Raw genomic sequence first — 7,130 nt, forward strand, 5'->3', positions numbered from 1 at the left:
TGGTGAAAAGCGGTTAATATTTTGTGAATTCGAATGTTTTACTCTTATTAGCAAGAGAGGCGTTTGGATTGTTCAAATAATGAAGTTTTTTTTTTGTTCTAAGAGTACGTTTCATGTTACATACAATGAAAGTATGATTAGCTCAATTAGTTTCATCTAAAAGATCATTTTTATTACTATGAAAAAGTTAGTTGCAATCTTTTATATTTTTAATTATTAAACCGATCTGCATGCATCTTAGCAATTCTTCATTAGTTAGATAATCAAATTATCTACAAAAATACATTGGGTATAAATCTTAATCTCAAATAAATTTAATATATTAATGGATTGAGGTTAGACTTGCTAGTCAAATAATTACATAAAACGTGTTAAAATTACAAAAGATACTGTCTTTTGTAAATGAGGTATGTATATTTTGAGCTTTTTAATATAAAAATTAAATTACGTACAGTAATATATATATATATATATATATATATATATATATATATTTACCTAAAAATCCCAACAACCCACTTTAATTCTTCTTTTACCAGTAACTAAAAGAACCATAAAAAGAAGTACATATAAGTATTCCTCCCAAGTGGAATTAGAATAATATTTTGTTAATTGCATGCATGTTTTGAACTTTTCATATAGGTAATCACGAATTATACTACAATTATTATGAATATTTTGAAGTTTTCAAAAAATACTATCTCAAGGGGCTATAAGGGGACCAACGTTAACTCCAATTTGTTGCCCGCATATCGCTCGAGGATTGGTCTATTTCAAGCATATCTTGCTTGCCCACATTAGATATGTTTGCATGTGAAAATTTATCATCAAACATTCTTAAAAGAATTGTAGCATAATCAATGTTGTAAAAAAACTTAACTGTTAAATAGTGTTTAGACTTTAGGCACTCAAAGACCATTGTGATTATTCTGTAGACATCAATGTTAATCATTTTCACAAGTAAACGATTTAGATAATTCTAAATGGTTTAGATAATTCTAGACGACTTTAAACGGTCAACAAAATTGTTAACCAATTTTTCAGTGTTGTTCTTTAATTTTCTAACTATACATAATTACACTCTTGTTTTTTTAGCATTCTTGATTTTTTAGATGTGTTTTTGTTTTTTCGCATATATATAATTCGTGTTTAATTTTGATATTTCTAATGTTTCTTTTGATTTTTTTTGTGTAGCTTTAGTTTAAAATATTTTATTTTATTATTGTGCACAACAGTATCATGCGCTACAATATACAATACATTTAATACATATTAGTTTATCATGCAAATGTGTCTAAATCGCTATCTAGATTTTGACTAAGCTTTCTAAATACCAAACCGCTTTTTCAACACCGATTATAACTTGGAAAAGTATGTTCTCATTGCAACTCGATTGAAGTTTTGTAAAGAACAAATACTTGTAGTCGGCTTCGTCATTCCACTGGTAAAAACTAGAAATCGTTTTTCCAAAGACATCAATCTATTATAACAACAATACTATTTAGTTAGCAGCTCCATGCCTTGTTATTAGTATTAAGTTTTATAGTGCAATGTGATTACTCTAAAAGGAGTAACAAATTAGTGATCGATCTTAGCTTGAATGATTTATCGTAAAAAATGATTAGTAAGTGATTTTTTAGTATTCGGTTCGATCATGGTGTTAATAGACTCCTCAAATCAAAATAATGTGCTTCTCTCTCGACTATTGTGAAAGCACACTATCTTCCACTAGCCAGTCTTGCTTTATTTCATAATATACATGTTTCAACTATGTAACGGATCTTATTGAATCTCTTTTTGGTCAAAATTCGAAAAGAAACGTCATGACAAAAAGGACTTTATTATATTCTCTACTTCAATATATACACATCTTTGTTGCTTCGCATATGCATATGAGTATTAATTAGTAATTTAGTTTATAACCACGTGGTAAAAGAAATTTGTTCTTAACCCCACCATGCATATGTTGTTTGGCCGATAAAAGAATTCACAAAAATAATCAAAGAGGAGAACAAGAGTTAATTATCTCCTATATATTAATCGAGGAGTCACTTTAATATATATCTTCTGATGACGTGTCGTTCATACAAATACAATGACAAAATTCTTATAATTTCATTGGTCGAAATTTGTTTTTCCATTTATTTTAAAACAATATCAAACATTAATAACTTACCTTATTTTAAACATGGATTACTTACAAGTTGATATCATATTTATTACATGTTTAAATGTAATTTACCTTAATGATTCTAATTAGTTAATCGGCGATATTAACAATTTACCTTATCTTGAATACGAATTACTTGATATCATATTAATTGTAAACCACTAAATATAATTTTAATATCTTTCTTTAAATTTTGATATATTTCTTTAAAATAATATCATATTCACTTATGTATAAACTATAACAAAGAATCATGAAATACCATCGAAATGGTTTTCGATGATAAATAAGTAAGTAATGATATTATTATTTTTTTTGCAATTCAGAATCATCTTTTATTTTTATAGGTAAAATTTAGAATTGATTATCTTAATTTGATTGGTTGATGGCATTTGAATTTTCATTTATTTAAATAAAATTTTAAAAGAAAATTAATATTACCAAACAAACAATTAAACATCTTCAATATCGATGAATTATAATAATTTCTGTACGGAAACAATCAAATAGCATAAATTCTCTTATACAAGTTTAGAATTATACATATAAAATACATATGATACTATAGAAATAACTATAGAAACGATTTTAAACACATTTCTATTAAATATTTTATTAATAGTGAATACAATAAATTATAGATTGCCAAAAAACTAATTAATTTAACCCTAATAATATTTTTTATACTCACTCAATATATATAATTTCCAAAAAAGCGTCCAATAAATGCAAAACGTTCAAATATACAATTTTAAATATTTCCAGTCATTTTTAATGACAAATGTTGAGGGTTAGTTGAGTTACCATTTTATAATATGATTGAAGTATTTGTATATTAAAATCATAAAAAATAGGGTAAGTCGTTGAAAATAATATTAATCAATGACAAAATTTATTAATAATTATTTAAATAAAAATAGAAACTTTAGTAATATGAGACCAGAGTTAATACTCTACTCATATAATTCATATAAGTTTATTATAATAAATTGCAATATGTTTATTTTTTTAAATATAAAAAAGAATACTTAAAAGACGCGTGAAAAATAATAAAACGTGTGTGTTGTATTCTTGGTTATTTATATTTTATGTACTAATTTTTTATTTGTTTGTTGAAATACATGTGTTTTATGTATTACTAAATTAATTAATTTTGTGTGATTTTACAACATGGAAAAAATTGGTTAAAGAAAATCACTATAAATGATAAGTTCTAAAACTAATAAAATTGAAGATGGAAAATGGAAAATATAGCTTAAACTGAATGTAAAATAAAATTATTTATAAAATGATGATGTGTATTTTTTACGGTATGATAAATTTTTAAAATGTATGATAACAAAGTTCTGACAAATTTATACAAATAGAAACATGATATTTTGAGATAATAAAACTATTTAATCTCACATTAATATTAGATATATATGTCTAAAATAATGACATTATGTTATTTTATAATATATAGTTAGTTAATTAGATTTAAATAAAATATGATGCATTAAAGTAATTAAAAATGAAAATAAGACTTTTAAAAATATCTAAATTAAAATTACTTTTAATGAAAATCTTGATCAAATGAATTATTGTTTGATAAGATAGTGTGATGATAGAAGAAAATTTAAAGATGAATTTGTTTGGTCAACCAATTGTGACATTTATATTGAACAGTAAAGGGGTGAGTAAGGGGGTGTTAGTTGGACCTAGATTTCTATAGAGTTTGTTGATTTGAAAAGTTATGAGATTTGTCAAATTTGGAAAGAGTTATAGATAATTTTGTATATTGTGACAATTTATGAAAATAAAATAATATAATGATTTTAAAAATTCTAGGGAAATATGAAAAACTTTCAAAATCTTTGTTTATGAGTTAACAATTCAAGAATACAACTCAAAGTAACACTTACTTTAATAGATTTGCAGAACCATTAAAATCTAAACTTTTTGAATAACAAACCAGTAACACTAGATTTTAATGAGAATGTGAGAATTTATAAACCAATAACACTAAACTTGAAAATTCTATTAGTCATTATAAATCCAATTTCTACTAACACCTCCTAAATCAAAGATGTGTGAGAAAGTGATTTGTTATTTAAGAAGATTATGGAAACTTTGTAACTAATTTGCATCTAAATAAAATAAAGCGGTAGACAAAATAATGCAAAGAATAGAATGTGTTTTTTTGTTCATTAGTTTTCAGATTTGTATTAACCACAAGTTATATTACAAAAAGAATTTTGGAAATTTAAATTTAAATTTACAGAATTATAATTGTATTTCAAATATCTTCTAAAATTATATAACATGAAGATTTTTGATTTTTAAGTATTTAAAATTCCTTTTTAATCATTATGATTATTATTCAAAATTAAAAAACTCTAACTATAGTATATAGTTTTCATACTATTTTTAACGCTTTATTTTCATTGATAATGATTTGCTCATATTACATCTTAGAAAAGAATACGACAAGATAACAATGAAAAACTAATGGTCTTTGAACACCAGAAACTAACAAGGATAACATAAATGACGACACATTAGCAATAACAAACTGGTCTTGTTTCGAAGTAAGATAAATTAGGTATTTCCGTTTCATCAGTAGGAGACAAACTTCTAATATCATTAACGAAAACAAAAATAGAATTTTCATAGTGTGGATAAGTCTTCTTCTCCAATTGCCTTCGTCAATTTTACTCTGAGTTATCTTTAATTAAGCTACCGTTGAACAAATTTAATGGTATATCGTGCACCAAGCTGAAAATCTACTGTAAAATACCATCAGCAAAACACTAAACACTAAACCCTAAATTCTAAACCCTAAACCCTTTGAAAACCATAAACCCTTGGATAAATATGATATCTTTGATTTTTTTCCTTTTTTTTTAAATTTAACACGGTCAGCAAAACACTAAACCCTAAATAATGAACCATAAACTCTTGGGTAAGTTCTAAACTCTTGGATAAATCCTAAACCGTAGGATATATGATTTATCCAAAGATTTAGAGTTTACCCAAAAGTTTAGGGTTTACCCAAAGGTTTAAAATTATAGTTTAGTGTTTTGTTGACTTAAAAATATTTAAAACTTTATTTTTGTTTGCAACTATTATTATTTTTCATTTATTTTCATCTTTAAAACTATAATATAGTTTGATAATATTTTGTTATATTTTGAAAAGATACAATGAATTAATAACGAAGTCTTATTGGTTGGTGAACCTACATGTTCATCTTATAGGGTGAAATCAAGAATTGCTCAAAATATAATATGTGTATTTTCCTAAAATAACACTATTTCAAATATAGAGTAATTTTTTTTGCTAATAATCCTTTTATATATAGAAATTAGCAATTTCTACTTTTGGAAAAGAAATAATAATATATTTAAAAGAAATTGCTATTAAATACTATTAGAAAAGGAAAAAATAATAATGAGTTGAAGTTCTTAGTACAACCACATGTGATGGTTTCTCACCACTACTTCTTACCAAAAATATTAATAAAAAAAAAAATGGGAAAGGGAACATAGAAAACATTAACATCATCTCTTCCTAAAGAAACCATTGCACATAAAATTCTTCACCTGCCCTTTCATAAATGTTTGAATTAGTTTTAAGTTTTAACATAATAAATTTTTAATTACAAAATTAAATTATATTTAGATATTAATATCACAATATGCAGAGACTGAGTTTAAAGATACCAACAGTAATGATGTTCTTAGCTTTATTTGTTGGTTTTATACGAATTGTAATTTAAGAGAGTAGTCAGATGCAAAATTATAATGTGCTTTGCCTTTCAACGAAAATTGTTATATAGTTTGAGATTTTGACAGGTATGGTAAAAAAAAAATTAGCTAGCAGTAATATGTGGTTCTTTTAGAAATTTAGGGATATACACTAGTTTGAAAGCACGATTCTGGAAAGAAAAACACAGCAAAATAAAAATAAAAAGCTTATCATGAACGGGAAAAAATTAATCTATCACAAGTTCAAAACAAATGCAGATAATCAAGACATGTTTTGTTATATGATACTCGCACTCATTTTCTACAATTCGAAGTCAAAAGTGTCGTCTAGATTTAAACTATTTCATTCGAACGAACGACTGATTAAGGATTGCTTTATGCTTAAAAAATAAATATGTAGGTTATTTCCCTCATGATTAACATCAACGAAAAAATTAAGAAAAAGGCAAAGATAAAGCTTAAGAATTTGGGTGTACATGATATAGCTAATGAATATCGGAGCACTACTTTCTCTTTGTTTAGTGTAATGATCACAGCTTCTAACATCGTGTAATCAATGAAGCGAAGAAGGGCATTCTTAAGGTGGTGAGAGTCCAAATCATTGGGGAATAATATTCCCATAGGACCCATGAACGGAAACAAACCCCCAAATATAAACATAAATTAATTGAGGCTACTCCATTTGCAAGGAAAGTATATACTTTTAGAGAAAGATTGATGAAGGAATAATGCAAATGAAGTTTTCTTTAATACCGATATGGAGCTAAAGTGGCAAAGTTTTAGTGTTCTCTAATGATGTGGTTTGCATTTTGCCTTACATAATTCCAACAATGGTTGGAATATAAAGATGACCCTATCATTGAAAATGCATCGTAACGTACTGTTAGTTTATAGTATTAGCTATACTAGAAACTTCATCCATAACTGAAATGTATACTACCTTTAGCTTAGATCGCTATATATACACTCGTTAGAATAAGAAACTATGGGTTGTCATAATCGATTCCGTACATACTTACAGTGATTTTGACTATCATTGTCTGCATGATTTTTCTTATAACATGGTGTTTCATGGAAAAACCAACATCTAACCAAATCTGAACATGGAGATTTAAATATCGAACATTGCAACGATGTTTTAGATAATAGATTACAATTATAATCAGGAAAAAGAATTTGAAAGTTTAAAACACGTTTAAGTTAGCTAGCAT

The sequence above is a fragment of the Raphanus sativus genome, chromosome 9 (genome assembly GCF_000801105.2).
Source record: "Raphanus sativus cultivar WK10039 chromosome 9, ASM80110v3, whole genome shotgun sequence".
NCBI classification, from domain to species: Eukaryota; Viridiplantae; Streptophyta; class Magnoliopsida; order Brassicales; family Brassicaceae; genus Raphanus; species Raphanus sativus.